A 12,165-nucleotide genomic window follows, 5' to 3' on the forward strand; every position below is an offset into this window, starting at 1 on the left:
CAAAATGCTTATATGGGTACTTGCAGTACAATTACTACTGAATGTATATTGCTTTCGCACTTTTGTAAAGTTGAAAATTGTAAGTCAAATCTTAATAAGTCAGTAGTGGAGGGTAAAACAATTCCGGTAGAAGGAACAAAGAAGAAAAGTCTCCAAGTGAGTTGCAAACTGCCTCTGCTGTGATGTGAGTCTACACTACACATCATTTTAGTGCTGCCCAGTTGCCTTGAAGATGAAATTCCTATCACCCTCCCCCTGATCACTATACCTTGGCTGCACTGGTCTCCAAATAATTCCTCCCAGGAAAGGCAATTTGCAACTCACTCAATGTTTTTCACACTTTGTAATACATGTCAATCATTGAACCAGTATAATTTATTCTAAATCAACGTTTATTTTACTTCTTCAAAGTGTATCTTCTTCCACAATATTCTTCTGGATAGTCAATTTATTTTAAAACTCTAGAACATGTATGGAAATACTGCGTGAAGCAATCTCTACTAGACTAACCTGTGAAATGGTCATGTAAGGTAGTAAACAGTGTATTTTAAATAATTTGGTGAGAACTGTTTTAGACTGTTAATCAACTGAGATTAACATGTCCCCTTCTCTTTCTAAATAATATGCTTAAATGTCATGTCATAGTGGACATCTGTGGCTGACAGCATGAGTTGTATGGCTATCTGCATACATTTCTTTCACCAATCAAGTTGTCTGCTTCCCAAGAGTCAGTTGTATTGTTCTCACACTTGTTTATTATCAGGTATGCCTTTTATAATTTATTTTTTACAGTGTTATCTGAAAAGGCTTTGACTCTAGGTTACATGATTGAAACAAAAATATATATTTATACATATAAAGCTTAAATAAAGTGTTTATAGTATTATATATCATTTTAGTTTTTCACTTTATTTAACTTTACACATTCAATTGCCAATTGCTGGTCTCCAGTAAGAGAGCGTCTAGTAAATAGAGTCAATACCTAATTTCCCTGCTTTTTCACCACTAGTAATTTCTTCTTTTGACTCTTGAGAACTCTTATTATCCCCAGAGTTCCCATTCGATTTGCATAATCTTCTGAGAGTATGAAGAGCTTATATTATCAACTGAGGTAGGAGATAGGATGGAGCCTGTAAGGTGAGTCTCAGCAGCTAAGAAGCCATGGGAAAAGTAAAGAAGCCATAAAACTACAACATTGATCAGCCTCCAAAGACAGAACATAAGCTGGAAGGAAGCCATAAACTGAAATGTTAATCAATCTCCCAGGACAGCATAGGTGACATCCCTTCCTGAGACAAGATAAGATGGCTATAAAACTCTCACTTTGGGTGTGGAACATGCACAGTAACCTGAGTTGTTACCCCTTCCCCAGGAAGTGCAATTGACTCCAGAAACACTTGTCAAAACGGAATCTTTTTGCAAGCTTTGCAAAATTAAATCCCACTCTCCCCACACACACCCCACAAAAAAATACATATATCTATATAGTCTAGGCTTTGTTTAACTGGAGGTTCTGAGCTACTATTCAGCTGGAGCTAACTCCACTCTCACTCTTTTCTTTGGAGTGTACTACTTCTGTCCTTTAGCTAAATAAACTACTCTTTGCTTTAGCTCTCTTTGTGTGTATCTCGTCCAACTTTTTGTTCGCAGCACCAAGAACCTGGTCACCACCGATGGGTTTTTCACTCACCCTGCAATACCACTGATAGATTTGGAAGAACAAACCTAGACAGCTGGAAGGAGGGTCGTGCTCCAGATACCTGCAATACAAATGAGAAAGAAAAAAATATCATTAATGTCACAACTTCCCTAAGCTGTGGTGTTTAAAGGGTATAATATTTAAGTTTATGAAAAACAAGGTCTGCCCCTAGGACAGGGCTCTGGTGGAGGCAGGGACCAAAGATGCCCAGGGAGTTGTGGTGGCCACCAAGGTTGCACTGAAGCCTGATGTGGCGACCGAGCAGGTAGCCAGGTTAGACATAGAGGCAGAGGTGCCCGCTGCATGTCCATGTTGCCCTCACTGCTGTCTGCCAAGGAGCCTCTGACGGCCCACTGATGGCCAGGCCCAGGCATCTTCCAAGGAAGCAGACTTGTAGGAAGGTAGTGTGGATTGACTGAAACCCAGGATATGGAGAATGGTGAAAGGAACGAGCCCTCCTTCAGTAACCCTGAGGCCTTTGTGGATGACGTGAGCAGAGAGGAATTACTGAGAAATGTTCTCAAAGATTCGGCCCCAGAAAGCAGATGGAATGGATTCTGTGATTGTAGTGGACAAGGTTCCTCAGGTGGGACATGATCGGCTAGAGAAACTAAAAAATGTCATGATAGACCTTTTCCAAGTCTAGGGAAATCACAAGTGGTTTTTATCCTGAAGAGGATGGGAAGACCAAAGGACACATTTCCCTAGAATATGCATCTACTGCCTAGGTTGTGGATGCTGTGAAAAACGCCCACAGCTGCAAGTTTTGACACCAGCACACATTCCAGATCAACCTCTTTATGATTTTGACAATTTATCTGATGATCAATGATGAATGGGATATTCCAGAGAAACAACCTTTCAGAGATCTGGGGAATTTAAGTTACTGATTTGAAGAAGCAGAATGCAGAGATCAATGCAGTGTGATTTTTGAGAGTGGAGACCACATCTCCATATTTTGGAATGACATAAAGTATCCTACCTCCATTGAAGAGAGAGTAAGATGAACAGAGACTGTATGTGCATTTGGCTGCTAAGGGCATCTACATGAGTACCTTTCTTCAAGTAGGCGTTGCTCTTTGGGGGAGGAGGGGAGAGAAAAATTCAAGCAAATTCATAGATTCATCCACCAAGCGGTTCAGCTAATTGACTTCTCCCCTTGCTATAGATAACTGGTAATGATTTAGTTCCCTGATGAACACTCAGGATGACTCTCAACCATAATCATCTGGGACTTCCTTACTGGGCACAAGAAGAGAGATTTTCACTGGGAAAACTTAATGCATTGACCACTTATTTTCATTTCGACCACATCAACAGGTACCTGTTTTTCCCTCACTTGAAAAATTCAAAATTTATGACAACAATGTGGTTACCTTTTGTAGTCCTATCTACTTTAACACACAAATAATCTCCAGTTTTACTTTATTTTATTTTATTTATTTTATTTTGCCAATGTAGCTGGCAGTCAACACATTAAACAAATTCCTAACTCAGAGATCTTGTCTGGTAGGCTGCATCAAGGTGACATTTACCATCTTTAAATGGAGCTATGGTGGGAAATTTATTGCTAGAATAATGCTTGAAACCCTTAGCATCTACAAAATTCTTATTGGCCTTTTGGACAAGAAGAGTTTAGAGACCATTGGAATAAAATATTTTCTTGGTTTTCTGGCAGTAACATAATCAACTTCTGGGCACTTAAAGACAAAGATATTCCAGCCTGAGTCACCCTGATGCAGCTTACCAGACAAGATCTCCGAGTTAGCAATTTGTTTAATATTGTGGACTACCAGCTACATTGGCAAAATAAAATAAATAAAATAAAGTAAAAATGGAGATTATTTGTGCATTAAAGTAGATAGGAATACAAAAGAGATAGGACTACAAAAGGGAACCACATTGTTGTCACAAATTTTGAATTTTCCAAGTCAGGGGAAAAACAGTACTTGTTGATGTGGTTGAAATTAAAGAAAACATCATAACTTTTACCTGGGAACCAAATGGAAGTTGTTTGTTGTCCTACACAGAGAAGCTATTTGAATATCTGTGACTTTCTACCATGTCAAAAACAATGGGAAGATTGAACTTATCAAATGTTTGATAGCAACACTATCCTCTGGAGTCTCCAAAGACAGCTATGGTGTTAGCAGGTTAAGGAATATGAACAGTGCCTTAGCATATGTTGACACCTCAGACTGAACATGGCCTCCAACATCGAGTGACATCCTACTGGACATATGTGGTTACCTCTGTGTCCTGCTGGAGCCATAAGGTGAACAATGCATACTGACTGTGGGCTTTCCAAGAATGCCTTCTGCAGAAGAATAACAAGGAACACTTCTGCCAGCTGCTGTGGAGAACTTGGCCCCCAGCACTCCTGATCTAGGAGCAGATAAAGCAAATGAACAAGGATTTAAAAACATACTAAAAGATCTTTGAACAGAGGAATCATTTGAGCCAATCCAAAGCCTCAAAGGAATTGGTAGAAAGAAGGCGTACCATGATGGAAGATTCTGAAAGTACCGAAAAATCGTCCAGGAGCTAGCTGTCTATAGAGCAGAAAAATAAACACCTGGAATAGAGAAGAGAGGTGGACACAGACAAGCTGGACAGCAACGTGGGTGACTAGGAGGGGAGACTATTGAGTTCTTTGTCGCTGAGAAATTATTCCCTTTGGGAATCAGAAATGATTAGGAAGCACTGTGCATCCCTGTGTCTTATGCTGGAACTGAAGCCATCCTCTTGCAGAAAGCCTATGTAACTCCTGAATTTAAACCTATGCTTTCTCTTGCTCTGAACTGTGAATGCACCTGAGATTCTTCATCTTGACACATTTTTGTGCCTTTAAACCTCTGGTGTCTACAGCGTAGAGGTTTTAAAGCACTACCTTCACTTTCTTCTTGTTTGAGTTTTTAGAAATCAATACCACCAGTGTTTACTACCTAGACTCCTATGCACTGCTACCTGTAGGCACGGTTTTACTCCTGTGGTCAGTCAGTGGTGTTTCCAAGGTGTTTCAGCCACAGCTGAGCAATGTTTCTTTTCAAAGATTCTTGCTATCCCAGATGTGAACCAAAGCTGGGTATCCTGGAGACCAGGAGGGGAGCCATGCACTGCTTGTGACCCAGTGTGAGATATGCCACCATTCAGATTGTGGCAAGTTCTATCAACAGGTTGGACATGAAAATGAAAACAAACCCGTATGCAAAATAAAATAAAATAAGCCTGCTTATTGGAATGTTAAGAGACATGTTTTATTTTTGACTACAATTAATTGTATGATCAGTTTAAAAACAAAAAAATCAAGAAAACAAACAAACTTAAAGACGAAGTAATTGGGCCAAGAAGAATCAGGACCAATTAAGTTATGTAACCTAACAACTGATTTTGTGTTTCAGCTCAGTGTTTCAGGGGTATAAGTTCACTCAGATGTTCTCTCCCACTCAGGCTAAAAGCATTGGAAAAAGCAATTATGATGATTCTGTAGTTTGAAAATATTTAAATAGATGAAAATTGTTTGTTGGTTATAAAAACTATTTTCTATGCTTCCCTCAAAAATAAAATTTTAAGTAAAAACATACACCTTAGGCATATACACTAGAGTCTATACAAGTTTAAAATAAACTTTTTCTGAAGTCTAATTAACCTGTTCAGCTTTGTCATAGCTTCTCCCCTAGGAAATTAATTGCAAAGTCTTCAAATTTCCATTCTATTCAAGTGTGGCCATTTAGGAGATTAATTCTTATAACTCTTATTTGTGTTAACAAATCAAACAAATAATAATAAATGTGCTATTAGGAAATATATTTGAAAAATATTGCATTATTTCTAGAAGAAATATTGTATTAGAAATATTACATTATTTCACCAAGAAAATAGAAAAACATATAAATTATAATATAGTGAATTTATATGGTCAGTATAAATATTAATCACAATTGAATTATTTACTGGGGAAAAGAACATCATTTAAAATATTTTGAATGTATTAGGAATAAAATTTGACTTTGTATTTGTGCACACATAATCAGAAAAGGAATCTAAAGAAGGTAGTATAGGCTGTATTACTTACATGAATTCTGTTGTGACATTAAGAAAATAGAAACACTTAAGTAGAATTCTGTGACCCCAGGTTTACACAAAGGTAGTCTTTTGAAGCATTCTATAATTCTGGTATAAAGTAGTCATCGTTAGCAAATGAATCAAGGCAGGAACAGAACAACAATAACAAAACCTCTGATTAAGACAAAACAAAAAACAAACGTACCTTTGAGTTCACAAACTTTCCAGAAAGATGGAATACCTAAGATTTATTCTCCTCTATGTTTGATCATTACATGTGAGGCTTGCCTGTAGAGTCTGTAATAAACCTATACAGTATTTTTAACACAAAAGATAAAAATCCTTAGAGAAATCATAGTGAAGAAGGAGAATATGAATAATATAAACAATAAAGAAAGTGAAGAGAGCATCAGAGACCAGTATCACAGAAGCAGTAATAGCTCTAGTTTCAGGTTGTGATTTTGGAAATGACTAGAAAACAGAGCAGAGTTTTGGAAAGTAGCTTTTTAAAAAATCTCTGTCTCTCTTTCTCTCGCTTTCTCTCTCTCTCTTAACCTAAAGATGAAACCACAACTCAATTCAAAAATTTAGGTAGAGCCGGGCTTGGTGGCTCGGGCTGTAATCCCGCGCCTTTGGGAGGCTGAGGTGAGTGGATTGCTTGAGCCCGCGGGTTCGAGACCTGCCTGGTCAGGCGAGACCTCATCTCTACAATAAAATCAAAAAAATTAGCCGGGCGTGGTGGTGCGCGCCTGTGGTTCCAGCTACTTGGAAGGCTGAGGCGGAAGGATCGCCGGAGCCCAGCAGGTCAGCTGAGGTGGCTGGGAGCAGCCACTGCACTCCAGTCTGGGCAACAGTGAGACTCCAACTCAAAAAAAAAAAAAAAAAAAACAAATTTAGGTAACACGTAACTCTTTTATTTCTGGTTCCAGGTTCATAAAGTAAATGGTCTTGTATGCGATTTACAATTGCAAGTCTCCAAACAAGAAACTACAATACTGAAAAAAAAAATGTTGAGTGTCTACAAGCTGGGTTTCTTGATTTCCTCCTGGAAGTATCTAATTTACAGGATAGAATTAGAGAATTGTCGAGTGGGTGTAGTTCACTTGCAAATTCCGTTCAGAGTTGAAATAAAGCATATTGTACAGTGTTTAACTCAATAGTAGCAAAATGTAATTTCCAATCAACTTTCACCTAATAAAGATGTTAAAAAAAAGTTCACTTGTATCTATATAGTTATATATTATGTATGTATACATTTAGTTAGATGCATATGTATCTATGTATGTATGCATATTTTAAAATGCCTATCTTTACTTTTATTTTTTTTATTTTTTATTTTTTTGAGTTGGAGTCTCATTTGGTCTCCCAGACTGGAGTGCAGTGGCCGGCAGCCTCGACTTACTGGGCTCCAGCGATTCTTCCGCCTCAGCCTTCCGAGTAGCCGGAATTGCAGGCATGCGCTACCACGCACGGCTGATTTTTTGATTTATTGTAGAGATGAAGTCTCGCTGCCCAGGCGGGTCTCGAACCCGCAGGCTCAGGCAATCCACTCACCTCAGTCTCCCAAGGGCGCGGGATTACAGGCTGAGCAACCGAGCCCAGCTTTTACTTTTATTTTTAATTTTTTTAATATTTTATAGATGTGGGGTACACAGGATTAGGGACATAAGTGGTCATCACACAGGTGAAGTTTGGGCCTCCCACTGGTCCTCACTCCACCTGCTTTGGGATCAGGCATCCTTATGGTGTTATGTGCCCTTACCCCTTCACCCCTAGCGTGTCCCTCTACTGCCAATCACTTTCTTATGATAAAGGTTCAGGATCCACTTATGAGTGAGAACATGTGGTACTCAATTATTTGTTTCTGTGATAGATCACTGAGTATGATAGACTCTAAATCCATCCAAGTTGCTGCAAAGTCCATTATTTTGTCCTTCTTTCTGACTGCATAATATTCCATTGTGTATATATACTGTATTTTTTTTTAATCCAGTTCATTTGATGGGCAGCTTGGTTGGTTCCATGTTTTTGCTATTTTGAACAGTGCTGTAATAAACATGCACATGTAGGTATCTTTTTTGTAGAATGATTTGAATTCCTCCAGTTATATTCCCAGAAGGGGGATTGTTGGGTCGTATGGAAGGTCGAGTTTTACATCTTTTAGGTATCACCACACAATAGTACTAGTTTACACTCCCACCAACAGTGTGGAAATGTTCCCTTTTCCCCGCATCCTCTCCAACATCTGTTGTTTTTTGAGTTCTAGACGATGATCATCCTGACTGGAGTTAGGTGGTATCTCAGTGTGGTTTTGTTTGCATTTCTTTGATAATTAGTAGGTTGAGTATTTTTCATGTTGCTGTTGGCTGCTCGTATGTCTTCTTTTGAAAAGTGTCTGTTCATATATTTTCCCACTTTGTAATAGAACTGTTTGTTCTTATCCTTTTGGCACATTTGAGTTCCTTGTAGATCCTGAATGTTAGGCCTTTGTCAGATATACGTTGGCAAATTTTTTTCCCCTTTCTGTTGGCTGTCTCATCACTCTCTTGTTGTTTTCTTTTTAAATATGTATACACATTTTAAAATACATATCTTTATGAATATGTGTAAAATAGTGTTGTTTGCAAACTTATGGTGTTTGTGTTATGTGTGGGTGTGTATTTATTGCTTTTTAAACCTGATCAATAGGTCACTGCATTTGCAGTATTACCTACAAGACATATCTCATATATATGACAATACACACACACAAACACACACACACACACACACACATACACACACACACAGGTAATATGTGATGAAGAATTTTTAATGTGTATAATTGCTATACACAATCATTTGTATAGATAAAATGTCAAGTGTGTAATTTTTCTCATACTTGCCTTTCTATGTAGGTCTGCACTTCCTCTTTTTTTAACTCAACCTAAACATCCCTTTCTTCTCTCTTTAAGTTGTTCTCTAGAACTCCCAAACTCCCATTCACTTTAATAATGATATTCTTAAATCATTCTTCATTTTCCATGATAAATTTAGAAAAGGGTGTAGAAAGAGAAGAAAAGTTATCAATCAGTTATCTTCACGCTAAAAATATTTAATGATTCTTTCTGACTTTCTTGCATTTCTACGTGCCTGGCAAGTAAACAAATTGACTGACTTTGAACTATCTTCAAAATTATTTGTATAATGAACAATCTTGGCATGTAGAGATTTCTCCTTTGGGGGCAAAGGGCGGAAGAGCTCATTTTCTAGTAAAATTTAGAAATGTCTTCCTACAGAGAAAAAGCAGACAAGCTTGAGATCCAAGATAAAACATTTTGATTCACTAAGATCAGCTTTTCTGTCCTGTAAATAAGCACACTACAGAGGCAGGTGTCCTCTGCCCTTCTTCAAAAGGTCCTGTGGGAATTTGGTCTTAAGTAACCAACACAGAAATTTTGATAATTTGTCTATTGTCATGGCTGTGAGCATTAAACTGTCCTTTATGTCTGTCCCAGAAATCCTGTGTTTTCTATTAGTATTCATGAAATGAACCATGGCATTCATGAAACTTGACAATTTGCAAGTAGAAGAAAATGCCAGACACCTCACAGTTCTGAATACTTCCCCTTTCTCAGAATCCATTGCCTTAGCAAGGGTCATAGAGCCTTGCATGATATAGTCACTACTTGCTTATCCAGCGTTGTCCTTTGTCCTTGATATCCTTCCTCAATAAGGACCCTCCCTAGCCATCATTACACCCTTATGCATCCATACTCCTGTTACTCTGACCTACTTTTATTTTATCTTTTATATTATTCATTTTGCCTTTTATACTCTGCCTTATTTCCCACTTACTGAAACATATAAGTTCTTCCAAATATCGATTCGACTTTTCAACATATTGGCTATTTAGCATATTCTCTGGCCAATGGGCATCTTTGAACATCTGCCTCCTATTTGGGAAATTCCCAAATTATAAGTGAATAATTTTGCAAGAATAGAAGAAGAACTGATATTTTTCCAGTCTCTCTTATGACTATGCCTATCAGATACAACTAATTCAAAAGCTAGTGGAACTGAAAAATTAGACTACCTAGAGATTTAATTCTGATGGGGTAGCGGCAGAGATGTTTAGCTTTCAGATTCAGCAGGAACAGGAAATTAGTGGCAGAGTCCAGGCTAGTGTTTGTAATAGAGTTTTAATGTTCGTGACCTCTAAGAGCAGAAATGTATCACCAACAGAGCAGCCCATGGTGTGTGTGTGTGTGTGTGTGTGTGTGTGTGTGTGTGTGTGTGTGTGTTCTTAACTCCCTAGTTTCCAATGTTTATTCTTAAGATTTTCCAGAAATTCACTACATATAAACATTAAAAAATAATTTTCTGCTTAATTTGCACAGAATTATATCTATGAATTACAGTAAAGGATAGTGATTACTAAATAGATGAGTAGTAACCATGTTGCACGTAAGCTTTCAAAGATAGAAAAAGAAAAGAAGAAATTACTATTGGACCTGCCTGGATGAGACAACAATGAAAATTATGATTTTACTATTGAGGGGGATATTATGAACCCATCTCTTATGAAGTTAACCAGTTAAGTGTTCACATATGTCATGTAGAAAGATGTACGAAATCAAGAGAAATCTTTGAGAACTAGATATCAACTGATAAGGAATATCATTTAGGGCATAAAGGATATAAAAACTGAGGAGTTGAGCAAGTTATTTCTAACCGCACCAAAGAAGTTAAAGAAAGGGTGGAAAGGTAAATCCTGAGTTCTCAGCTCAACACCACAGTCACAAAGAGACTTACTCTCTACTAAAAGAATTTTCCCTTTTTGGGGATGCAGTGTTCAAACAGTCAAGATTTACACTGAGAGTTTGCTCCTTTAAGCTGTCAAATTAGATCAGTTTAATTCACAGTTTCATTGAGTTTAGCTGTTTATTATCAATAAACATGAGACTTGAATACTGTAAAAGATTTGAGACTCAAACCCAGAAACCTCACTGATTATATTTTGCTAAGTGGTTTTGTTTGTGTATTGATCCTTTTAACTATTTAATGGAAGCATTTTTATGTTGGTTTAGAATATTGAACCCATCTCACCTGAGGCAGCCAATTTGCAAGGAGAATCCTAACCTCTCTTTATTCTGCTTCACATCAAGTCTAATTTTCTCTAGATATATAATAAAGGTAAGGCCTAAAGTAACCCCCAGTGACCAACTGCAAAGTAAAACCCAGGAAATGACAGTTTATTAGTAAAAGGAATAATTGGAAAATTTTCTTATTTATCTATATCTATTTATCTATTGGTCCTCTATTTATTAATCATCTATTTATCAATCATTTATCTCTGTGTGGATATATATACTTTTTTATAGTGTGCATACTTTATAAATACATTTTTTGTATATTTTAGGCTATATATGAGGTCCAACAATTGGGGTCATGAACCATTCTAGAAAAAGTACTACATACCTCATTGATGAATATAACTACGGTCACCTTTGAAGTACTCCCCTTGGGAAGCAATGCACTGACAGCAGCACCTAATCCACCTGTCAAAACAATTTTGGAACTCTTTTTCTGGAATGGCCATCAGAGCTGTTATCATTTGTTGAGGTTTGACAATCAAGTTCACAAACTTGCCACTGTGCACTTGCGTTGGAAGCAGTGTACAATAACTGCATTGGAACACTCTCCCTATTCACTTGATCTGGCATCCAGTGATTTTTTTCTTTATCTGAAGTTAAAGGAAATATTGAAAGGAAGACATTTTGATGACATTCAGGACATCAAGCTAATATGATGACAGTGTTGATGTTCATTCCAGAAAAAGAGTTCCAAAATTGCTTCGACGAGAGGACTAGGCCCTGGCATCAGTGCATAGCTTCCCAAGGGAAGTACTTCGAAGGTGACCATAGTGATATTCAGCAATGAGGTGTGTAGCACTTTTTCTAGAATGTAGTTAGCAAACTTAATTGTAGGACTTTGTATAATATATATTTATATACTTTATGAAGTTATAGTAAATTAACTGCATGTGTGAAATTTATGGATTCTAAATAAAGATAAGGAAGGAACACATAATTTTATATCAGTTTAAGTATTGATTTAGTGTTACAGCAGACAGCCTATGATAATGCATCTCTGAAAGATTGTACTCTCTTGTCTCTCAGGCTCTAGCCAATGATTCACTATGGACTGGGTGGAAAAGTTCATCTCCCCTTGCCTCAAGTTTAAACAAAATGTGGTGCCATTTTCATTCCAGAGCTTGCTGCAGTTTCAGGCTGAAGCCACAACTCACTCAAAACCTATTCTCGCTTATCCCTACTTCTTCCCCCCCTTTTCTTGCTTCTTTACTTGTTCTTCATTTAAGTGTTCTCTTAATAAATCACATGTATATGAATTCCAACTCA

The 12,165-nt window shown here is 37.5% G+C and overlaps 1 pseudogene; it reads left to right on the forward strand.

Moving 5' to 3' along the window:
- The first annotated feature begins 2,123 nt into the window (after positions 1–2,123).
- Positions 2,124–4,396, forward strand: LOC103273920 (annotated as a pseudogene).
- The last annotated feature ends 7,769 nt before the right edge of the window (positions 4,397–12,165 follow it).

The sequence above is a fragment of the Carlito syrichta genome, unplaced genomic scaffold (genome assembly GCF_000164805.1).
Source record: "Carlito syrichta isolate Samal-C Ts95f unplaced genomic scaffold, Tarsius_syrichta-2.0.1 Scaffold314304, whole genome shotgun sequence".
NCBI classification, from domain to species: domain Eukaryota; kingdom Metazoa; phylum Chordata; class Mammalia; order Primates; family Tarsiidae; genus Carlito; species Carlito syrichta.